Genomic DNA, 25,911 nt, shown 5'->3' with positions numbered 1-25,911 from the left:
GGGCAACTAAAATGGTGCATGGCCTACATCACAAAACATACCCAGAAAGACTAAAAAAATCACAATATATATAGTTTGAAGCAGAGAAGGGAAAAGGGGGACATGATAGAAACTTTCAAATATATTAAGGGCTATTACAAAGTCCAGGAGGGAAACATTCTTCAAATGAAGAGAAGTATTAGTACACGAGGACATGCACTGAGACTGGAGGTAGGTTCAGGGGAAATTTAAGGAAAAAATAAGATTTTAAACCTACCGGTAAATCTTTTTCTCCTAGTCCGTAGAGGATGCTGGGGACTCCGTAAGGACCATGGGGATAGACGGGCTCCGCAGGAGACATGGGCACTTTAAGAAAGACTTTAGGAATGGGTGTGCACTGGCTCCTCCCTCTATGCCCCTCCTCCAGACCTCAGTTAGAGAAACTGTGCCCAGAGGAGACGGACAGTACGAGGAAAAGATTTTTGTTAATCCAAGGGCAAGATTCATACCAGCCCACACCATTCACACCGTATAACCTGGGATATACGAACCAGTTAACAGTATGAAACAACACAGCATCAGTCCGAGACTGATGAAAACCGTAACATAACCCTTATGTAAGCAAAACTATATACAAGTCTTGCAGAAGTAGTCCGTACTTGGGACGGGCGCCCAGCATCCTCTACGGACTAGGAGAAAAAGATTTACCGGTAGGTTGAAAATCTTATTTTCTCTTACGTCCTAGAGGATGCTGGGGACTCCGTAAGGACCATGGGGATTATACCAAAGCTCCCAAACGGGCAGGAGAGTGCGGCTGACTCTGCAGCACCGACTGAGCAAACATGAGGTCCTCCTCAGCCAGGGTGTCAAACATGTAGAACTTAGCAAAGGTGTTTGAACCCGACCAAGTAGCAGCTCGGCACAATTGTAATGCCGAGACCCCTCGGGCAGCCGCCCAAGAAGAGCCACCTTCCTAGTGGAATGGGCCTTAACTGATTTTGGTAATGGCAATCCAGCCGTTGAATGAGCCTGCTGAATCGCGTCACAGATCCAGCGAGCAATAGTCTGCCTTGAAGCAGGAGCGCCAACCTTGTTGGCTGTATACAAGACAAACAGTGCTTCTGTTTTTCTAACTCTAGCCGTTCTGGCTACGTAAATCTTCAAAGTCCTGACCACATCAAGGGACTCGGAATCATCCAAGTCACATGTAGCCACAGGCACCACAATAGGTTGAACGTGAACAAAAATGATGTCTCGGCGCTAATTGCAAGGTATAGGAAGTGCTCATAAATTACCATAAAGGAACACACTAATTAATAGCAGCTGTTACAAAGGGAGAGTACTCTACCCTCAAAAACACAAACTACACACACAAATATCAGCGCTTATTAAAAAGATACGTACCTTTATAAATTTAAAAAAAGATTTTTAATAGTAATTAATAACAAATCTCATCGTACGTGCCGGCCAGTCCTGCAAAGCATATAATAAAGTGCAACAACTAAAACAAAATCACCAAGTAGGCGCACGGTACCAGTGATGTTGATAAAAACACAATTTATTAACATAAAACCAATAACAAACTGATTAAAAGACACAACACTACACAGAGCATATAACTGAGGTATTATACCTTATAGTTCACACATAAAGTGTATAAATAAGTGAAAGGGACACTAATATGCAGGAGAACCCGTCTCTGTAAGATAGGGTTAATCTCTCACATTAATTCCATATCAGACAGTTTAAATGAAAAGGAAGTCCTGTAAACTGATGTAATTAGCGTTTGTGACCATAAAGGTGTCCAGATTTAAATAGTGTTTCCTTGGAGCAAAATAAACCAGCCGATTACTGTTACTCACTGAGACGTAATGATCTCTTGCTGTACGGGATAAATGGTTAAGAAACCGCTTGTTATCACCCTGTGCATGGGTGAGACATCCGTCAGCGGTATATTCAGATGAAAGCCACTTCTTTCTGTGCAGCACCAGTTGCCTGTATTAGATCACCATACAGATCCTCCAGCTTGCTGAGCGACGCCCGGCCGGGCAGGAGGTAACAATGTTCCAAATGCAAGGAGAGTTAGAGTGGAGTGATTGAATCACAGGCTGGATCATTCACCGGTAACTTGTAACAAACGGCTGAAAGTGATGGATGTCGTGCTCCGTGGGACACTTAATGGTCAAGTGTGGCCCTTACTTCTGTACCCTCAACGCGTTTCTCCGCACCTCAGACGGCTTCTTCTTCTGCCTCACTGATATAAAGATGAAAAAACCTGCTTAATCCTTTAGTCCCATGTAATGGTATCTCCCGGCTCCTGATGCTTTAATTATCCCATTATAGGTGCCATATCCGGAGTGTCCAAACAGAGGTAAAGGTGCTTGCAGTAAGATGGAAATTCAGTCCGGTACCGGACGAGTGGTGATAGCCTCTGACGCATTTCTCCGCCTTTAGCAAGTTCAGCGGCTTCCTCAGAGAAGTATGGCTCTATCTCTCCGTGGTCCTGTTTAAATAGCGGACATTCTCCCGCCTGCAGGAGTGCGTCACGTCTCATTCCCACGCCTCATTTCTAAGTGGAACGCACGCGCCTGCGTACTACGGCGTCCTCGTGCCCTCTCTAGATCACGTGCCTGCTTCTCACGTCTCGACTTCGGCTGTGACGTTGCTTTACTAGGCTTCCTGGATGTATTTCCCACGGCTTCCAAATTAGGACTTGGTGTAATCGGAGTCTGCTCATTACTTCAGATCTTGTAAACGTAGATACATATATTCACACGAACCGGAGATTCTTATTTCATACATTAAAATTCATTCATATTAAATAATATTAGAATTAAGGGAAGGGAGAAGGGACATCACTATTATGAAGCTAATTACTAAGGAGGGGAGACAAATATAATATTAAAGCATCATAGATGCTCATACCAAAACACACATGTAAATAAAACACATCTGATGTGCCAAAGCATATAATACCACGTAAATCTATAAGGTACTGTATTTATAAAGGTAGATACTACATCTAACCGTGTTCAGCATGTCACAATCATAGAGGCGAACACAATCATAGAGAAGAACACATTTATAAATATGTTCTAAACTAGTTTTTAGCAGGATTAACATATAGAAGAAAAGAAATAAGGGAGAGGAACCAGCATTTTATCAATAGAATAATCTATACGATATGTATATGAATATGAAAAGGGAGGTATACACACAGCTTTAGGGGGTCTATATATTATCCTCCAAGTCACATGTAGCCACAGGCACCACAATAGGTTGGTTCATATGAAAAGATGAAATAACCTTAGGCAAGAATTGAGGACAGGTCCGCAATTCTGCTCTATCCAAATGGAAAACCAGATAGGGGCTTTTATGAGACAAAGCCGCCAATTCCGATACTCGCCTAGTCGAGGCCAAGGCTAACAACATGATCACTTTCCAAGTGAGATATTTTAATTCCACTGTTTCAAGTGGTTCAAACCAGTGCGACTTAAGGAAACTCAACACCATGTTAAGGTCCCAAGGCGTCACCGAAGGTACAAAGGAGGCTGAATATGCAGCCGTCCTTTCACAAAAGTCTGTACTTTTGGAAGAGAAGCTAATTTCTTCTGAAAGAAAATGGATATGGCCGAAAATCTGAACCTCAATGTAGCCTAATTTTAGGCCCAAATTCACTCCAGTCTGTAGGAAGTGAAGGAAACTGCCCAGATGGAATTCTTCCGTAGGAGCATTCCTGGCCTCACACCAAGAAACATACTTCCGCCATACACGGTGATAATGTTTAGCTGTCACGTCCTTCCTAGCCTTTATCAGAGTAGGAATGACCTCATCCGGAATGCCCTTTTCCGCTAGGGTCCGGCGTACAACCGCCATGCCGTCAAAAGCAGCCGCGGTAAGTCTTGGAACAGACAGGGCCCCTGTTGTAACAGGTCCTGTCTTAGAGGAGGAGGTCACGGATCTTCTAAGCGCATTTCCTGCATATCCGGATACCAGGCCCTTCGCGGCCAATCTGGAACAATGAGAATTGTCTGTACTCCTCTTTTCCTTATTATTCTCAACACCTTGGGGATGAGAGGAAGAGTAGGAGGAAACACATAGACCGACTGGAACACCCATGGTGTCACTAGGGCGTCCACTGCCACCGCCTGAGGGCTCTTGACCTGGCATACTGTAGTTTTTTGTTTAAGCGGGACGCCCTCATGTCTATCTGGGGCAGACCCAACTGACTTGTAATCTGTGCGAAGACTTCCTGATGAAGTCCCCACTCTCCTGGATGTAGATCGTGTTTGCTGAGGAAGTCTGCTTCCCAGTTGTCCACTCCCGGAATGAACACTGCTGACAGTGCGCCCACATGATTTTCCGCCCAGCGAACAAACCTGGTGGCTTCCGCCATTGCCATTCTGCTCCTTGTGCTGCCTTGGCGGTTTACATGAGCTACTGCGGTGATGTTGTCTGACTGGATCAGAACCGGTAGGTCGCGAAGCAAAGTCTTCGCTTGACGAAAGGCGTTGTATATGGCCCTCAGTTTCAGGACATTGATGTGAAGACAAGTTTTTTGACTTGACCAAAGACCTTGGAAGCTTCTTCCTTGTGTGACTGCTTCCCCACCTTGGAGGCTCGCATCCGTGGTCACCAGAACCCAGTCCTGAATGCCGAATCTGTGACCCTCCAGAAGGTAAGCACTCTGCAGCCACCACAGGAGAGATACCCTGGCCCTGGGGGACAGGGTGATCAACCGATGAATCTGTAGATGTGACCCGGACCACTTGTCCAGTAGGTCCCATTGGAAAACCGTCTCCCTGACCAGAGTCATGAGTTCCTGGGCCTTTTCTATCGGAAGATAAACCCTTTTCTGGTCCATATCCAGAATCATGCCTAATAAGGTCAAACGAGTCGTAGGCACTAACTGTGACTTCGGGATATTGAGAATCCAGCCGTGTTGCTGTAGCACCTTCAGTGGAAGTGACACGCTGTTCAACAACTGCTCTCGTGATCTCGCCTTTATAAGGAGATTGTCCAAGCATGGGATAATTGTGACACCCTGCTTGCGCAGGAGTACCATCATTTCCGCCATTACCTTGGTGAAAATCCTCGGGGCCATGGAAAACCCAAACGGCAACATCTGAAATTGGTAATGACAAACCTGTACCGCAAATCTCAGGTACGCCTGATGAGGTGGATATATGGGAACATGAAGGTATGTATCCTTTATGTCCAGGGATACTATAAAATCCCACCCTTCTAGGCTGGCGATGACCGCTCTGAGCGATTCCATCTTGAACTTGAACCTTTTTAAGTATAGGGTCAAGGATTTTAATTTTAAAATGGGTCTGACCAAACCGTCTGGTTTCGGGACTTGAGTAATACCCCCTCCCTTGTTGTAGCAGGGGAACTTTTACCACCACCTGTTGAAGACACAATTTTTGAATTGCATTTAAAACCATCTCCCTCTCTGGGGGAGAAGCTGGTAGGGCCGATTTGAAAAACCGGCGAGGGGGTACCTCTTCGAATTCCAGCTTGTAACCCTGGAAGACAATTTCTATTGTCCCGGGATCCACCTGTGAGTGAACCAGATGTGGCTGAAAAGTCGAAGACGTGCCCCCACTGGGGCGGACTCCCTGAACGGAGCCCCAGCGTCATGCGGTGGATTTTGTAGAGGCCGGGGAGGACTTCTGCTCCTGGGAACTAGCTGTGGTTGCCAGCCTTTTCCCTCTGCCCTTCCCTCTGGCAAGAAAGGACGATCCTCGTGCTCTCTTGTTTTTATTTGAGCGAAAGGACTGCATTTGATAATGTGGCGCTTTCTTAGGCTGTGAGGGAATATAAGGCAAAAAAATGTATTTACCTGCCGTAGCTGTGGGGACCAGGTCCGAGAGACCGTCCCCAAACCATTCCACACCCTTATAAGGTAAAAACCTCCATATGCCCTTTTTGAGTCAGCATCACCTGTCCATTGCCGGGTCCATAGGACTCGTCTAGCAGAAATGGACATAGCGTTGACTTTAGAACCCAGTAGGCCATGAGCATCCCTCATATATAAGACAGCATCTTTAATATGACCCAGGGTTAACAAAGTGGTATCCCTATCCAGGGTGTCCAATTCTGTCGTTAAGGTATCTGTCCACTCTGCTATAGCGCTACCAACCCAAGCCGACGCTATCGCCGGTCTGAGTAAAGTACCAGATTATGTGTTAATGGACTTTAATGTAGCCTCCTGCTTGCGATCAGCAGTATCCCTTAGGGTAGCCGTATCTTGGGGTGGCAGTGCTACATTTTTGGATAAGCGTGTCAAGGCTTTGTCTACCCTTGGGGAGGGTTCCCATCGTATCCTGTCCTTGATCGGGAAGGGATACGCCATAAGAATCCTTTTGGGAATCTGCAGTCTCTTGTCTGGAGATTCCCATTTTCCAATAACTCATTCAGCTCATTAGAAGGAGTAATTGTTAACTCAGGTTTCTTTTCCTTATACCTGTGTACCCTCGTGTCAGGGACCGGGGGGTTCCTCTGTGATATGCAAAACATCCTTTATTTCAATAATCATATATTGAATACTTTTAGCTAATTTTGGCTATAATTTTGCATCATCGTAGTCGACACTAGAGTCAGAATCCATGTCGGTATTAGTGTCTACTATTTGGGATAGTGGGCGTTTTTGAGACCCTGAGGGTCCCTGCGACATAAGGGCAGGCAGAGCCTGACTCTGTGCATAATTCCTGGACTCAGCTTTGTCCAACCTTTTGTGCAATAAATTTACATTAGCACTTAACACATTCCACATATCCACCCAGTCAGGTGTTAGTGTTGCCGACGGAGACACCATATTTATTTGCTCCACCTCCTCACTAGGAAAACCTTTTACCTCAGACATGCCGACACACGCGTACCAACACACCACACATTCAGGGAATTCTCTTATCTGGAGACAGTTCCCCCACAAGGCCCTTTGGAGAGACAGAGAGAGAGTATGCCAGCACACACCCAGCACTAATGACCCAGGAAAAACACAGTATGTTTACCCAGATAGCACTGTAATCATCTATTTGCGGCCAATTATGTGCCCCCCCTTCTTTAAAACCCTCTTTCACTGTGGTAAGCAGGGGAGAGTCCGGGGAGCTTTCTCTCAGCGCTGATCTGTGGAGAAAATGGCGCTGGTGAGTGCTGAGGGAGAAGCCCCGCCCCCTCAGTGGCGGGCTTCGGTCCCGCTGAAATAATGAAAAAACTGGCGGGGGCTCTTTATATATACAGTGCCTAGCTGTATATACTTCTTTTTGCCAGAAAATGAGGATATATTGCTGCCAAGGGCGCCCCCCCCTGCGCCCTTACAGTGACTGCCATGTGTGAGGTGTGTGGGAGCAATGGCGCACAGCACTACCGCTGTGTGTTACCTCAGTGAAGATCATGAAGTCTTCTGCTGCCTTTGAAGTCTTCTTTCTTCTCATACTCACCCGGCTTCTATCTTCCGGCTCTGTGAGGAGGACGGCGGCGCGGCTCCGGGACGAACTCCAGGGTGAGACCAGTAGCCTAAGAAACAGAGCCTATCATTAAAGTAGGTCTGTTTCTCTCCCCTCAGTCCCTCGATCCAGGGAGTCTGTTGCCAGCAGGCTCCCTGAAAATAAAAAACCTAACAAATATAGAGGTATATGCAATAGCGGGCGAATCGGCAAAAAAGGCGAATTCCGGGCCGTTTTCGCCTCCAAAAATCAATTCGCCTATGCAGTGCAGTCATTTTTCGCAAAAAAACGGCCCGTCAAAATTCGCCTTTTTTCAATTCGCGTTTTTCCGAATTCGCCTTTTCTGCAATGGTACAGATGCTGCAATTCGCCTCCAGCATATTCAATTCAAGTTTGGAAATTCGCCTGCAGTGCTTTTAGACAGCAAATTCGCGATTTTCCATCCGCCACACTTTGGAGGGTGAAAACCAATAAAAAAAATTTAAACATGTTTTTTTTTGTGTTTTTTTTTTTGGGAATAGTAGATCTATTTATATTAGAAGGGATTAGGTTTTTTTTTTTTTTTTGGGGGAGGCACAAATATTATTTATATATTTTTTAAAATAATATTTTTTTTTTTTTATTGCTGGAACGTAAAATCAGAAAAAAAAATGGCGTGAGGTCCCCCCTCCAAAGCATAACCAGCCTCGGGCTCATTGAGCTGGTCCTGGTTCTAAAAATGCAGGGGAAAAATCGGGCAGGGATCCCCCGTATTTTTAAAACCAGCACCGGGCTCTGCGCCTGATGCTGGTGCCAAAAATACGGGGGACAAAACGAGTAGGGGTCCCCCGTATTTTTAACACCAGCACCGGGCTCCACTAGCTGGACAGATAATGCCACAGCCGGGGGTCACTTTTATGCCGTGCCCTGCGGCCGTGGCATTAAATATCCAACTAGTCACCCCTGGCCGGGGTACCCTGGGGGAGTGGGGACCCCTTCAATCAAGGGGTCCCCCCCCCCAGCCACCCAAGGGCCAGGGGTGAAGCCCGAGGCTGTCCCCCCCCATCCAATGGGCTGCGGATGGGAGGGCTGATAGCCTTTGTTGTAAAAAAAAGATATTGTTTTTTCCATTAGTACTACAAGTCCCAGCAAGCCTCCCCCGCAAGCTGGTACTTGGAGAACCACAAGTACCAGCATGCGGGAGAAAAACGGGCCCGCTGGTACGTGTAGTACTACTGAAAAAAAAATACCCAAATAAAAACAGGACACAGACACCGTCGACAGTAAAACTTTATTACACACTGCCGACACACACATACTTACCTATGTTCACACGCCGACATCGGTCCTCTTCTCCATGTAGAATCCCGGGGTACCTGAAAATAAAAGATCAATATACTCACCTCAACAGGCTCCAGAGATAAATCCACGTACTTGGCAAAAAAAGAAAGCGCATTTACCCGCTCCATAACGGACTGAAAGGTGTCCCATGTTGACACATGGGTCACCTTTCCACGATTAAGATCTGACAGTGACAGTTGTCACTGACAGGTCTCTAAGCCAATCAGGAAGCGCAAATTCGTTGCGCTCACCTGATTGGCTGATCGCTGTGACAGCGCCTTGCAAAGCCGCTCCATTATATTCAATGGTGGGAACTTAGCGGCTAGCGGTGAGGTCACCCGCCGGTCAGCGGTGACCGGCGGGTGACCCCACCGCTAGCCGCTAAGTTCCCACCATTGAAAGTAATGGAGCGGCTTTGCAAGGCGCTGTCAGAATACAGACGGCGTCCAGCCAATCAGCTGAGCGCCACGGAAGTAGCGCTTCCTGATTGGCTGAAGGGACATCAGTGACAAGAGTCACGTGATGTCCCGGCATTCGGGAGAAAGTAGTGTAATGTGAAAACATTACACTCCTTTCTAGTACGTATGGCTCGCTGATCGTTTTTTATTTTGCCAAGTACGTGGATTTACCACTGGACCTGGACCTCTGGACGGACGCTGGAAGGTGAGTATAATTTTTTGACAGGTACCCTCGGATCGTCGGAGATCGTTGCAGTCGGCGTGTCAACATAGGTAAGTATGTGTGTGTCGACGTATGAAATAAAGTTTTACTATCAAGGTGTCTGTGTCCTGTTTTTATTTGGGTATTTTTTTTTCAGTAGTACTACAGGTACCAGCGGGCCCGTTTTTCTCCCGCATGCTGGTACTTGTGGTTCTCCAAGTACCAGCTTGCAGGGGAGGCTTGCTGGGACTTGTAGTACTAATGGAAAAAACAATATCTTTTTTTTTTACACAAAAAGGCTATCAGCCCTCCCATCCGCAGCCCATTGGATGGGGGGGGACAGCCTCGGGCTTCACCCCTGGCCCTTGGGTGGCTGGGGGGGGGGGACCCCTTGATTGAAGGGGTCCCCACTCCCCCAGGGTACCCCGGCCAGGGGTGACTAGTTGGATATTTGATGCCACGGCCGCAGGGCACTATATAAAAGTGACCCCCGGCTGTGGCATTATCTGTCCAGCTAGTGGAGCCCGATGCTGGTGTTAAAAATACGGGGGACCCCTACTCGTTTTGTCCCCCGTATTTTTGGCACCAGCATCAGGTGCAGAGCCCGGTGCTGGTTTTAAAAATACGGGGGATCCCCTGTCATTTTTTTCCCCGCATTTTTAGAACCAGGACCAGCTCAATGAGCCCGAGGCTGGTTATGCTTTGGAGGGGGGACCCCACGCCATTTTTTTCCATGATTTTACCGTTCCTAGCTATTGGGCAGGAAGGCGAATTCAGCACGCCCACTGCTCGCCGATTGGCCTGGATCCGCCTGCGGGAGGGGCGAATCAGTTTTACATTGAATATAGTGAAACCAGCGTCCCGGCGACAGGGCTGCAGCTGGCGATAGCGGGCGAATCACACAGAGGCGGATCTAATGCCGCGATTCGCCCGCTATTGCATATACCCCATACTTTCTTATCAGGAAACTCAGGAGAGCTCCCTGTAATGCACCCAGTCTCCTCTGGGCACAGTAGTAAACTGAGGTCTGGAGGAGGGGCATAGATGGAGGAGCCAGTGCACACCCATTCCTAAAGTCTTTCTTAAAGTCCCCATGTCTCCTGCGGAGCCCGTCTATCCCCATGGTCCTTACGGAGTCTCCATCATCCTCTAGGACGTAAGAGAAATTACTTCACAGAAAGGGTAGTGGACAAGTGGAATAGCCTCCCATCAGAGATGGTAGAGGCTAAGACAGTAGAGCAATTTAAACATGTATGGGATAGACATAAGGATATCTTTACAAAGAAATAAGGATAAATTAAAGTTTGAGGTAAAAATATGGTAAAAAAGAGGTAGACTAGATGGGCCAAGTGGTTCTTATCTGTCATCAAATTCTATGTTTCTATGTAAATGATGGGCACAGCAATGGATGCCACCTTGTATTATAACATTACCTAGATACTGGCAAGTCGTGGAATAAAAAGATCCCAGCAGCAAGTGATAAACAAGTTGAAGTCTATGCGCAAGATGTTTATCAAGGTCCATGACCATAATCGCAATAAGAGTGCAGTGGCAAGCATAGAATGGAAGTACTATGATCATGTCCAGCTCTACCATTAGGCTGCCTAGGGATGCCGGCCCCTGGAGAGTGTTACTAAATTCATATAGCATAAAATTGAAGGATGTCTCAGTATGTGGCCTCCTCCTTTCACACCACGTTGGCTGCTACTGTGGAGCTAAACAGGCGCAGCAGTCAGGCTGCACCACATAGTGCCTCAGTGCTTCCTCCGTGCTGACACATGTAATGTGATGGCACATAGGTGGTGGATATAACTATGAGTCCCAAGGGGCATCCGCACGGATACTTTGTCAGTTTACTCCAATTCCTGAGTTTAATCTTGTCATTACCTGTATTATCCGAGGCTTTCCTTCTGAACAGCTACTGCAAAATATCACCAAGCAGTGTGTTTGGAGCATCAGCCTGTCAGCCTGTAATCTCAGCTGCTCCCATAGCAGCACCTGGAGCTTTCCCTCTGAACAGCTACCTGCAAAATCTACCTGCAGTGTTTCACAAGCTCCAGGCTGTCTATCTGAAAGTGAACTGCTCCCAAGTACAGCCTCTGGACTCTAAGTACTGTACAAACTCTGCCTCTCCAGTCTTCTCTGGTTTTGGCCTGTGTGTGTTTGTTCCTTAACATCACTTCTAGCCTTTCGGTTATTGCTCACTTGCTTCCAGTTTTTTTTCTTATCCAGTCCTGGTCCCACTGTGTGTTCATACTTCTGCTATTCACCAGTACCTACCAGTCCAGTCTTGTCTTATCCAGTCCTGGTTCCACTGTGTGTTCATACTTCTGCTATTCACAAGTGCCTACCAGTGGCGTGCGGTGAGGTCAGTGGCTGGTGAGGCACTACAGCCATAATGTCCGCCGAGTCCCGCCAATGATCCCTACCGCCGCCGAGCCAATGCCCGCTACCGCCTCTAAGCCGATGTCTACTACTGTCACCTTCCCTGATGCCCGCTACCCCCTATGGCCCTGATGCCCTGGGCAATTTTCTTGCTAATGTCCCCCCCCCCTCCTCCCGGAGATAGTGGGTGATATGGTCAGGGTGACAGAGAGATAGTGGGTGACATGGTGAGAATGACAGGGAGATAGTGGGTGATGGAGGTAGTAGGTGACATGGTCAGGGTGACAGGGAGATAGAGGGTGACAGGGAGATAGTGGGTAACATGGTTAGGGTGACGGAGATAGTGGGTGATGGAGGTAGTGGGTGACATGGTCAGTGTGACAAGGAGATAGAGGGTGACAGGGAGATAGTGGGTGACATGGTGAGGGTGACGGAGATAGTTGGTGATGGAGGTAGTGGGTGACATGGTCAAGGTGACAGGGAGATAGAGGGTGACAGGGAGATAGTGGGTGACATGGTGAGGGTGACGGATATAGTGGGTGACATGGTGAGGGTGACGGAGATAGTGGGTGATGGAGGTAGTGGGTGACATGGTCAGGGTGACAGGGAGATAGAGGGTGACAGGGAGATAGTGGGTGACATGGTGAGGGTGACGGAGATAGTGGGTGATGGAGGTAGTGGGTGACATGGTCAGGGTGACAGGGAGATAGTGGGTGACATGGTGAGGGTGACGGAGATAGTGGGTGACATGGTGAGGGTGATGGAGATAGTGGGTGATGGAGGTAGTGGGTGACATGGTCAGGGTGACAGGGAGCTAGAGGGTGACAGGGAGATAGTGGGTGACATGGTGAGGGTGACGGAGGTAGTGGGTGACATGGTGAGGGTGACGGAGATAGTGGGTGATGGAGGTAGTGGGTGAAATGGTCAGGGAGACAGGGAGATAGTGGGTGACATGGTGAGGGTGACGGAGATAGTGGGTAATAGAGGTAGTGGGTGACATCGTCAGGGTGACAGGGAGATAGAGGGTGACATGGTGAGGGTGACGGAGATAGTGGGTGACATGGTGAGGGTGACGGAGATAGTGGGTGATGGAGGTAGTGGGTGACATGGTCAGGGTGACAGGGAGATAGTGGGTGACATGGTGAGGGTGACGGAGATAGTGGATTATGGAGGTAGTGGGTGACATGGTCAGGGTGACAGGGAGATAGAGGGTGACAGGGAGATAGTGGGTGACATGGTGAGGGTGACGGAGATAGTGGGTGACATGGTCAGGGTGACAGGGAGATAGAGGGTGACAGGGAGATAGTGGGTGACATGGTGAGGATGACGGAGATAGTGGGTGACATGGTGAGGGTGACGGAGATAGTTGGTGATGGAGGTAGTGGGTGACATGGTCAGGGTGACAGGGAGATAGGGGGTGACATGGTGAGGGTGACGGAGATAGTGGGTGATGGAGGTAGTGGGTGACATGGTCAGGGTGACAGGGAGATAGTGGGTGACATGGTGAGGGTGACAGGGAGATAGTGGGTGATGGAGGTAGTGGGTGACAGGACATAGCCAGGATCCTAAAACCCCCCCCCCCCCCCCTATCCATCGGGCATCCCTGCAGTGCAGACAGCCTACTAACCACACAAGTTACAGCCTGGGGATGCCTCACACTGTACAGGCAGATCCCCCTCTCCCCCCCCCCTTCCGCATTCACAGAAGATGACCCGGTCTCAGAGGCATAGGCAGCCCCTCTCCTTCTCTCTCCCATCACAGGGGAAACGGGGGATGCCTCCAAGCGGAACAGGCACAGCCGGCCGCTTCCCCCTCCCCTTCCCCGCTCACCTCTCAGTGGTGCCGCATATCCGCCGCGTTGTGCGGGCTGACTCTGGGACTGGGGGCTCTCTGGCCGCACACAGAGGAATTTCTCTTCATCCACTTGTCTGGCCGCCGGCGCCCTCGGCCCTCCTCTACCACAGTGAACGGTAATGGCTGCAGAGTGGACTTGAGGGTGGGCAGGCGGGCGGGGATGCATATGTGTATACATATGAAAAAAAGAAGATGACAGGGTGGACACCTGCCTTCGTGTCTCCCCCAAAGTCGCCCCCGCCCAATCACATCTTTCCTAGTGACAGGGGCGTGCTTTCATATGGGATGAAAGCACGCCCCTGTCAAAGAGGCACTTATACTAGTGCCGCTTTCAATGACTTTTTTGAATGGGATTTTACTGCCCGATGTTTGGCCCCGCCCCCCGCATTCGCTCCTTTACTATTGACAGCGGGAGGCACCGGGAGCGGTGCCTCCAAAACGCTATTTAAACTTTTTAACAAATCGAAAAATTATTAAAATAATATAGACGCTAAAACAGATACTTATGACACAGAATATGTGTCATAAGTATCTTCTTTGTATAATTTTACTCATGAATGACAGGGGAGGCACTTCCTCCCCTGCCTCCCCCGACTGCACGTCCCTGGTGCCTACCAGTCCAGTCTTGTCTTTTCCAGTCCTGGTACCACTGTGTGTTTATACTGCTATTTACCAGTATCTGTCAGTCCAGTTTTGCCTAGTCCTTGTCTAGTGTGTGCCTGTCTGTCTAGCCTCAACCCACTCCGTGCCAGGTGGCTGTCCACTTCAGCTAATTTTCCTTGCACTTGCCTAGCCTCCAGTAGTTTCCTTGTCCACATTATGACCTGGGGGCATCTGAGCACCAGGTGGACCTAGTTCCCCTATGAAAGGTGGCTGCTATAGGTTAAGCTATAGTATGCAGGAGACTAGAGGATTGTTGGGCTTGTGTAATACTATTATGCTTAGTGCCTCCACCCAAGCTGCAAAGGTTATGTTCACCAGGAGTAGGCTTGAGACAATCCGCTGAGGTCAGATAATATGCAATTCCAATTTGTCTACCAAGATTTGTGTAACAGCAATTACATTAGTAAAAGAATTAGGCACGTATTGAAGAAAAAAGAAAGTTTTATTTTCTCAGGAACCCTTCTTAGTCCTTCATCCTTTAAATGAAAACAGAGATTAAACAGAAAAAGGTAACGTAAATGAACAATAACTTCCTTTGTCACGGAACTGACTTTTATTACTTGTAGTAAGTATTCTGTTGTAGACAAACTTTCTCAATCTTTGTCCCCTTTCTGACACTGAACCCTCTAGTAACCACTTTGTACCTTTCCTGAAGGTATTTCTCTTGCAGTCACTTACAGGGCTATCTAGCTACATGGCCTCCATGTTATAGCTTCTCTATACCTACATCACTTCCCCCAACTCTCCACACTCACACTCGCACATAACCAATGTTAGTTTTCTGACAATATAATTTAACAACAGATTAATTACTGTATATTTCAAAATATTTGAAATCTCAAATGACCCCTTTTATTTTTGTAAAAGTGCACTTTAAATGTTTACTCAAGTCCGGACTGAGAATGTCCTGAAGGAGTTAATTCAATGGATGATATAGTTATCAGTTAAATTCAAGGAAAACGATGGTTAGATGCCTATAATCTTGCTAATTAGCTGTATTTTGTAGATGCTAGGAGTTTATCTCGGCCCACAGAAAGTTATCATCTGAAATAAGGCCCTCATTCCGAGTTGTTCGCTCGTTAGCTGCTTTTAGCAGCATTGCACATGCTAAACCGCCGCCTACTGGGAGTGAATCTTAGCTTTGCAGAATTGCGAACGAAAGATTAGCAGAATTGCGAATAGAAATTTCTTTGCAGTTTCTGAGTAGCTCGAGACTTACTCTGCTACTGCGATCAGTTCAGTCAGTTTCGTTCCTGGTTTGACGTCACAAACACACCCAGCATTCGCCCAGACACTCCCCCGTTTCTTCAGACACTCCCGCGTTTTTTCCAGAAACGCCAGCGTTTTTCCGCACACTCCCATAAAACGACCAGTTTCCGCCCAGAAACACCCACTTCCTGTCAATCACACTCCGATCACCAGAACGATGAAAAATCTTCGTTAAGCCGTGAGTAAAATACCAAAACTTTTGTGCTAATTTACTTGGCGCAGGCGCACTGTGAACATTGCGCATGCGCAGTTTGCGACTAATCGCTCCGTTGCAAAAAAATCAAACGAGTGAACAACTCGGAATGACCCCCTAAGTACAATACATTCCTTAATGCTGGTTGCTGGTTAGATAACTTAAGCCACTGATGAGGTGAGTTTTATTGCCTTGTGAAGAAGTAATAAGCCATCCAGAGAGAGAGAGAGAGAGAGAGAGAGAGAGAGAGAGAGAGAGAGACAGTATATATATATATATATATATATATATATATATATACACACATATATAGTAGAGATGTGCGGCTGGCACTTTTCGTGTTTTGGGTTTTGGTTTTGGTTCTAATTCCACTTTCATGTTTTGGTTTTGGCTTGGTTTTGCCAAAACCACCCTTTCATGTTTTGGTTTTGGATCTGGATGAGTTTTGAAAAAAACATAAAAACATCAAAAATCACAGAATTTAGGGGTAATTTTGATCCTACGATATTATTAACCTCAATAACATTCATTTCCACTAATTTCCAGTCTATTCTGAACACCTCACAATATTGTTTTTAGGCTAAAATGTTGCACCGAGGTGGCTGTATGACTAAGCTAAACGACACAAGTGTGCGGCGCAAACACCTGGCCCATCTAGGAGTGGCACTGCAGTTGCAGACAGGAGGGCAGATATAAAAAAAAGGCCCCAAACAGCACATGATGCAAAGAAGAAAAATAGGTGCACTGAGGCTGCTGTATGACTAAGCCAAGCGACACAAGTGTGCGGCACAAACACCTGGCCCATCTAGGAGTGGCACTGCAGTGTCAGACAGGAAGGCACTTTTCAAAAACTAGGCCCCAAACAGCACCTCATGCAAAGATGTAGAAGAGGTGCAATGAGATAGCTATATGACTAAGCCAAGCGACACAAACAATTGGCCCATCTAGGAGTCGCACTGCAGTGGCAGACAGGAGGGTAGATTTCAAAAACAGACCCCAAACAGCACATGATGCAAAGAAGAAAAAAAGGTGCACAGAGGTTGCTGTATGACTAAGCTAAGCGACACAACCACCTGGCCCATCTAGTAGAGTCACACAGTGGCTGAATGTCGAGAGTGGGCCGCAATTGTTCGGTTCACTGACAGCATCTCCAGCATGCCCCTGTCATTTTAAAATAATTCTGTAATTGGTGGACTTATACGGCAGTACCCCAGGACTAATACAGCAGTACCCCTGGACTCATACGCCAGTGTCAGACAGGATGGCATTTTTCAAAAACTAGGCCCCAAACAGCACCTCATGCAAAGATGTCGAATAGGTGCAATGAGGTAGCTGTATGACTAAACCAAGTGACACAAACAATTCCAACAGGAATTATACGTCCAAACCACTGGAATTATACGTCCAAATCACTGGAATTATACGTCCAAATCACTGGAATTATACGTCCAAATCACTGGAATTATACGTCCAAATCACTGGAATTATACGTCCAAATCACTGGAATTAAATGTCCAAATCACTGGAATTAAATGTCAAAATCACTGGAATTATACTGCAAAATCCCTGGAATTATACTGCAATATCACTGGAATTAAATGGCAAAATGGAGATTGAGGGCTTCCATCGTCATGTGAAGCTGAACCACTAGTAATGAACATAGGCCAGGGCCTTAGCCGTTCCTTGCCACTCCGTGTCGTAAATGGCATATTGGCAAGTTTACGTTTCTCCTCAGACGATTTAAATTTATTTTTTGGGGTCTTTTTACTGAACTTTGGCTTTTAGGATTTTACAAGCCCTCTACTATCACATTGGGCATCGGCCTTGGCAGACGACGTTGATGGCATTTTATCGTCTATGTCATGGCTAGGGGCAGCAGCTTCAGCACTAGGAGTAAGTGGTTCTTGATCTTTCCCTATTTTATCCTCCACATTTTTGTTCTCCTTTATTTATCTTGAGTTATATAACACAATATGCGGCACAGGAATGACTGATGGCTGATGCACAGGACACTACCACTGGTCTGATGCAGGACAATACAGCAACACTGTAAGGGACTTGTTGTTATTAATATTATACAGCAACAGTGAACATATGGCAGCAAAGTATACCACTGTTACAAAAACAAACAAACAGCGCTAATACCATACAGGGGTGGATTGGGAACAAAAAGCGGCCCTGGACAAATTTGTAATAATGACCCCACATGGGTAGCACCAGAGGTGTAAGGTCTAGCCATGGGCCATGGCAGCAGCGCCCTCCCCCAAACACTTTCCAGATAGTGGGCATGTCCAGTATCAAGGGGGAAGTTAAAAAGAAATAAAATTACATATTATGAGCACATTATATGATACACCTTCAGAATTTAGGAAACTATAACATTATTACACCAACCGTATCCCAATCACTATTCACTCAATCTTATATGTCAGCCAAGCAGGCAGACAGAGCATACACTAGATCATCTGCAATCACAGGCTAAGTGGCAAAGTCATTTTCATATATGCAAATTATTTTGCATCTTATTCATTATGTCTATAAAAAGGACCACATGTCCTCAAACTAAACAGGCCCCATGGGTGCGTCGGCCCACCGGGAATCTTCCCTGTAAACCCTATGGCCAATCCGCCTCTGATACCATATCATAAGCAGACAGGTGTGTATAGTAAAAAAGTAGTATGATATTTATTTTATATTTCCTATTAATAAATGGTATTAGACATTAAAACAATAGGTATTAAAATATACGTTATGGTAAGAACTTACCGTTGATAACGTGATTTCTCTTATGTCCACAGGTATCCACAGTATAACATTGGGATATGCCGGAGCGACAGCGGAAATGGCACCAAACGGTCACGAGCTTCCTGGCCTCCCAGGATGCATCGGGGCTTCTCCATATAATCCCGCCCACTGACTCAGTCAAATCAGTTCTTTCCACAGCAATTAGGCAGGAGCATCAGGTAGAAACCTATTCAGGCGATAACAACACACATACACACCCTTCCATACAAGAGGGAAGAGGTTTAGTGATTGTAAAGATCCTCAAATCAGGTGCGTCAGGGTGGGACCCCTGTGGAAATCACGTTATCAACAGTAAGTTCTTACCATAACGTATATTTCTCTGGCTGGGTCCACAGGTTATCCACAGGATAACATTGGGATTCCCAAAGCCAGTTTTAGTGGTGGGGACGCTCCTGATTAGACAGGAGAACCTTTCGCCCGAATTCAGCGTCATGAGAGGCAAAAGTATCCAAGGCATAATGTCTAATGAAAATGTTAATGGAAGACCATGTGGCTGCCTTACAAATCTGTTCTGCTGAAGCACCCTGTTGTGCTGCCCATGAAGGACCTACAGTACCTTACGTGTAGAGTGAGCAGAAACATTAGCCGGAGTAGGGAGATCAGCACGAGAATAAGCTTCTGAAATTACAATTCAGAGCCATCTTGCCAGCGTCTGTTTACTAGCAGGCCATCCTCTTCTATGTAATCCGTAGAGGATGAAGAGAGAATCTGTTTTTCTGATGGCACTAGTACGATCTATGTAGATTCTTAATGCTCGGACTGCGTCCAACGACGCTTCTCCCGATACCTGAAAAGCTGGGACTACAATCTCTTTGTTAAGGTGAAACTTTGAAACCACCTTCGGAAGATAACCAGAACTAGTTCTGAGAACTGCCTTATCTGGAAAAAAACTTAGGAAAGGAGACTTACACGACAGTGCTCCTAAATCTGACAATCTTCTAGCTGACGCAATTGCCAGTAGAAAGAGTACTTTAACCGTTAACCATTTAAGATCTGCTCTCTTAAGTGGTTCAAACGGAGGTCCCTGAAGGAATTTAAGAACTAGATTCAAATCCCTGGGAGCTGAAGGAGGAACAAATGGAGGTTGAATGTGTACAACTCCCTGAAAGAAGTACGCACATCCTGTAAGTCGGCAATCTTTCTCTGAAACCATACAGTTAATGCTGATACTTGAACTCTCAAGGAAGCTACTTTCAATCCCTTATCCTATCCTGCTTGAAGAAAATCTTGAAGTACTTGTTTTGAAAATCCTCTAGCTTCTAGGATAGAGGTTTCAACAGCCACGCCGTCAAAGACAGACGTTCCAGATAGCTGTGACAACAAGGACTCCGCATTAGCAGATCTGGACGTTGAGGGAGCAGTATTGGTGCTTCCACGGACATCCTTAGTAGATCTGTGTACCAATGCCTTCTTGGCCAAGCTGGAGCTATTAGAATTATGGCTCCCTTTGCTTGCTTTATTTTCCTCACTACTCTGGGTAACAGAGAGATTGGAGGGAACAGATATGCCAGATTAAATTTCCATTTTACTGACAGTGCGTCTACAAGGACCGCTCCGGGATCCTTTGTTCTTGATCCGTATCTCGGAACTTTGTTGTTTAGATGAGACACCATGAGGTCTATCTCTGGTAGACCCAATCTGTTCTGTATAGTCTGAAACACTTCTGGGTGTAATGCCCATTCGGTTTCATGAATGGTGTGTCGACTGAGAAAATCCGCTTCCCACTTCAGTACATCTGGAACAAACACTGCTGACAATGCTGGAAGATGGAGTTCTGCCCACCTTAGTATGGGAATTACTTCCTCCATCTATCTTTTGCTGTGAGTTCCTCCCTAATGTTCGAGGTACGCTACTGCTGTTGCATTTTCTGAGCGAATCTGGACTGGTCTTCCTTGCAGACTGTCCTTTGCCTGAACTAGAGCCATATAAATGGCCCTTATTTCCAACAGATTTATTGGCAGGCGACTTTCCCTTATGATCCATTTTCCCTGGAACCAAAGGCTTTCGAGTACCGCTCCCCAGCCTTGAAGACTGGCATCTGTTGTCAGGACTTGCCATTCTTTTATCCAAAAGGGTCTCCCCTTGTTTAAATGGTCCCTCTGTAGCCACCAAGCTAGAGACCTTCTTACGTTTACCGGAAACCTTATCATCTGTTTTTTTATTGTCAGATGATTTCCATTCCATTTGGTCAGAATAAGGTGCTGTAGTGGTCTAGAGTGGAATTGTGCATATTCCACCATGTCGAAGGTTGACACCATCAGACCCAACAGTCGCATTGCTGCATGGACTGACATTGTCTGAGTGTGCAATGCCACCTGAGTCATGACCTGCATCTTGACTATCTTTTTCTCTGGTAAGAAAGTTCTCTGTAGACCTGAATCCAATATGGCCCCCAAATGAACCATCCGCTGTGACGGATTCAGAGATGACTTTTCCCAATTTATGAGCCACCCGTGTCTTTGTAGACAAACTACTCTCTGTTGAAGATGGCTCAAAAGTAATTCCTGCGAATGCTCCAGGATTAACAGGTCGCCGAGGTATGGAAATATTCTTATCCCCTGCTTGCAGAGATAAGCTGCCATAACCACCATAATTTTGGTAAGCCCCCTGGGTGCTGTTGCTAGCCCGAAGGGCAAGGCTTGGAACTGAAAATTGTTCTGGAGGATGGCAAACCTGAGGTAACATTGATGATACCGTGCTATAGGCACATGTAGGTAAGCATCCTGTATATCCAGAGATACCATGTAATCTCCCGGTTCCATAGCCAACACTATGGAGCGTAACGTCTCCATGTGGAACTTTGGAATCCAAATGAGATTGAGAATTGGTCGGAATGACCAATTTGGTTTCTGAATCAAAAATAGATTGGAGTAAAAACCCTGTCCCCTTTGTGATGGGGGTACTGGGACAATCACACCCGACTGAAGCAATTTCTGAACTGCTTCTTGCAGGGCATTGGCCTTCAACTCTATATGAGATGGGCTGGTGCAAAAAAACCTTTGAGGAGGCTGCCTCCTGAATGGGAACCCATAACCGAGAGATACCACCTTCTGCACCCAAGCATCTGTCGTCGACTGTTGCCATATATGTGCAAAATGAAAGAGTCGGCCCCCAACCCTGGAATCCTCCAGGCGGAGGCCCGTTTCTTCAGGCTGATGGTTTCTGTTCAGGCTTGGAAGCTGGCTTTCTACTAGCCCATTGCTTCCTACCCCTGGCTGATCTAGACTCCTCTTTAGCTTTTGCTTCGCCTTGCCATCGAAATGGCCGAAATTTTGAACCCCTAGTGTTAGGGTTATAACTAGCCAGAAATCTGACATTTTTAGATTCAGCTTCTGATTCTAGGATATCTGTCAATTGTTTCCCAAACAATATATTACCAATGAAAGGCAATGCTTCCAACTCTTTCTTGGATTCTGCATCTGCTTTCCAAGTGCGTAGCCAAACTGCTATGAGCGGCTACTGTCAAGGCTGATGCTTTAGAAGCAATCGTACCCATATCAATTGCTGCCTCTTCCAAATATTGGGCAGCATGTCTTATACGGCCCAGATGATACTCCTGCTCCCTATTAAGAGGGGAGAGGCCATTCTCTTGTTCCTCCATCCATTCTACCATTGCCCTTGCCATCCAGGCTGAAGCCATAGCAGGCCTTACCACTGCTCCTCAGAGAGAAAATATATTTTTCAAGAAGCTATCTACCCTTCTGTCTGTGACATCATTTAGTGAGGTAAATAACAATGGAAAAGCAGATTTATGCACGAGTCTCTTTTTGAACAATCCGCAGCTGGAAATGGATAATAAGAATCCAATTTTTTCGGAATCTTATATTTTTTACTGGGCGTCGCCCAGGATTCTTCCATCATTTCTGTCAGATCCTCTGACGCCGGGGATTCAGTCTTAACTGTTTTTGTTTGTTTAAACACAGGTGCTTTAGATTTTTACACTGTTTTGACTGATTCCTCCAAAGATTCCTCCAAAGAGAGAATAGCCTTCATTGCATCAATAAGTTCAGCTACATCCTCTGAGCTGAAACTCTGCGACTGATCATCAAACAGAGTATTTGAATATACTGTATCATCCTGTGTAGTCTGTAACATAGCCGTATCTATTTTAGTCTTACCTGTACCCTGGTTAATAGCCTGGTTACTTGTAGAAGCTACTGGAACCAAACCATAGGAAGGGAGCTTGCTGTATGGGTTAATAGTGTAACCTATTCCCTGGGGTGGAGCTGCAGGAGTTAATCTGTCTGCTATTGAAGACAAAGTCTGTGCAAACATACTCCATGGTGGCTCTTTTGGTTGTTGCACCAATTCCTGCTTTTTACTTTGCCGAAAAGCAAAACAGTTTGCACATAACCCCTCATAAGTGACCAGCTGGCCTATTCCAATTAACCCTGTTTTACAAGATAAATATGTTAAAGATGTCGGAGTGCCTGATAAGTTTTCCTCGTCACTTTTGCTGCTCACAGACATGGTAATAATCTGTTTTTATGACTACACAATTTGTGACTGAAAATCATCTATAAATAAATATATAGAAGTGAGTTTAATCTGACCACAACCGTGCACTTGAATTGAGGTTCAGAACAGAACTGACAACATATAAAAGTCAGCACACATACTAGCAGTCAGTCACATGTTAAAACATTAAACATTGTCATATGAGAATACAATCACCATCATAATAACTTACAAGTAAGTAGGAAAATTGTATTTCTGTTTTTAACCGGTTTTTCAGACATATCATGCAGAAAACAACAGTAATAAACAGGTCTCGTATGCAATATGTACCAAAAATGAACAATTCATACTAACAAGTAGAGAGAATTTTTAGTACTGTATAACCATTTCTCCATAGAGTGGGATACAGGGAGACTCACCACACTTGCATATCCATCAATACGCTCACAAGACGCTGAGTGGATTCATACACTACTGGTGTACACTGCCGCTCTGATAACTGAGAGACACGGACGCTCACTAATGGACACAGACGCTCAGTGAATGCTACGTGTATGCAGATGCTACGGCCTGCGACTCGGTCTAGGCGGCAACTCTAGTGTACACAAACGCAGTGTCTAAGCTGCAACCGAGTACCCTCGTGGTAGCGTCTGAGACGGAAGTGAGGTCATAAGTTCATGGAAGGGAGATGCATGGAAACTGGTCATGAACTTGGAGGGGCGGCCAGGAGAGCGTCTAACTCCCCCCATTGACTTAAACGCTAAGGATCGCGGCCTCAACCTAGTCCTGCGCCTATGATCCCTAAAGCACAGCACTGTTGCACTTAAGAGTGGCGGCGCATGAACACACTGTTTGTAGTCTCCTCCAATACAGTGTAGCAGTGTCCGGAACCCCTAGTAAGAGGAAACTGATGCCTTACCTTCTCCCCATGCTCCGGCCACAGCCTGGTTACGTCTGCTGGACCTGCTAGAATCATCCGACACAGATGCCCGTCGAGACAGCACTATACCGCAAAGGTAAGCGTTGTTGCAACCGGTGGGGAGTTGTTGGAGCGACTTTTTCTAGTATGCGTTTAAGACGCTGTTAAGAAAAGTCACTCAAGAGAAGAAAAAAAAAAACATAGTAAGACTATAAAAATAAAATAATAAAAGCTTCAGGCTGCTATTAGCAGCAGCCCTGTGACCATGGTCCGGCTCCTGCCGCACTAAACAAAAACTGATTTGACTGAGTCAGTGGGCGGGATTAAATGGTGAAGCCCCGATGCATCCTGGGAGGCCAGAAAGCTTGTGACTGTTTGGTTCCATTTCCGCTGTCGCTCTGGCATATCCCAATGTTTTTCTGTGGATAACCTGTGGACCCAGCCAGAGAAAATAAGATTTTACTCACCGGTAAATCTATTTTTCGTAGTCCGTAGTGGATGCTGGGTACTCCGTAAGGACCATGGGGAATAGACGGGCTCCGCAGGAGACTGGGCACTTCTTTAAAGAAAAGATTAGGTACTACATCTGGTGTGCATTGGCTCCTCCCTCTATGCCCCTCCTCCAGACCTCAGTTAGGGAAACTGTGCCCGGAAGAGTTGACATTACAAGGAAAGGATTTGGAATCCTGGGTAAGACTCATACCAGCCACACCAATCACACCGTACAACTCGTGATAACTATACCCAGTTAACAGTATGAACAACAACTGAGCCTCATTAAACTGATGGCTCAGAACAAAAAACCATATAGTTAAGCAATAACTATATACAAGTATTGCAGAATTCCGCACTTGGGACGGGCTCCCAGCATCCACTACGGACTACGAGAAATAGATTTACCGGTGAGTAAAATCTTATTTTCTCTGACGTCCTAGTGGATGCTGGGTACTCCGTAAGGACCATGGGGATTATACCAAAGCTCCCAAACGGGCGGGAGAGTGCGGATGACTCTGCAGCACCGAATGAGCATACTCAAGGTCCTCCTCAGCCAGGGTATCAAACTTGTAGAATTTTGCAAACGTGTTTGATCCCGACCAGGTAGCAGCTCGGCAAAGTTGTAAAGCCGAGACCCCTCGGGCAGCCGCCCAAGAAGAGCCCACCTTCCTCGTGGAATGGGCTTTGACTGATTTAGGATGCGGCAGTCCAGCCGCAGAATGTGCAAGCTGAATCGTGCTACAGATCCAACGAGCAATAGTCTGCTTTGAAGCAGGAGCACCCAGCTTGTTGGGTGCATGCAGGATAAACAGCGAGTCAGTTTTTCTGACTCTAGCCGTCCTGGAAACATAGATTTTCAGGGCCCGGACTACATCCAGCAACTTGGAAGCCTCCAAGTCCCGAGTAGCCGCAGGCACCACAATAGGTTGGTTCAAATGAAACGCTGATACCACCTTAGGGAGAAATTGGGGATGAGTCCTCAATTCTGCCCTGTCCATATGGAAGATCAGATAGGGGCTTTTACATGACAAAGCCGCCAATTCTGACACACGCCTAGCCGAAGCCAAGGCCAAAAGCATGACCACTTTCCACGTGAGATATTTCAACTCCACGGTCTGAAGTGGCTCAAACCAATGTGATTTTAGGAAATCCAACACAACGTTGAGATCCCAAGGTGCCACTGGAGGCACAAAAGGGGGCTGAATATGCAGCACAACCTGGAGGTCGTGCCTGCTGAGGAAGTCTGCTTCCCAGTTGTCTGAACTTCAGGCCGTGAAGCCAGTTCTTTTTGAAAGAAAATAGACAGGGCCGAAATCTGGACTTTAATGGATCCCAATTTTAGGCCCATAGTCACTCCTGACTGTAGGAAGTGCAGAAATCGACCCAGCTGAAATTCTTCTGTTGGGGCCTTCATAGCCTCACACCAAGCAACATATTTTCGCCATATGCGGTGATAATGT

At 46.5% G+C, this 25,911-nt stretch overlaps 1 long non-coding RNA gene across 2 annotated transcripts in view; it reads right to left on the bottom strand.

The window, feature by feature from the left end:
- The window catches only part of LOC134956774 (uncharacterized), a 142,439-nt gene that overhangs the window by 92,979 nt on the left and 23,549 nt on the right, over positions 1-25,911 (bottom strand). The window contains exon 1 of one of the 2 annotated variants that reach the window (XR_010186162.1): positions 8,813-9,047. The exons of the other annotated variant lie outside the window; for it this stretch is intronic. This is a non-coding gene — a long non-coding RNA (uncharacterized LOC134956774). Of the gene's footprint in view, positions 1-8,812; positions 9,048-25,911 lie in introns of those variants that run through there. 2 annotated transcript variants of the gene reach the window in all.

This window comes from Pseudophryne corroboree, chromosome 9 (assembly GCF_028390025.1).
Source record: "Pseudophryne corroboree isolate aPseCor3 chromosome 9, aPseCor3.hap2, whole genome shotgun sequence".
NCBI classification, from domain to species: Eukaryota; Metazoa; Chordata; class Amphibia; order Anura; family Myobatrachidae; genus Pseudophryne; species Pseudophryne corroboree.
The sequence above is the reverse complement of the archived record's forward strand: the minus strand, read 5'-3'. Positions and strand labels throughout refer to the sequence as shown.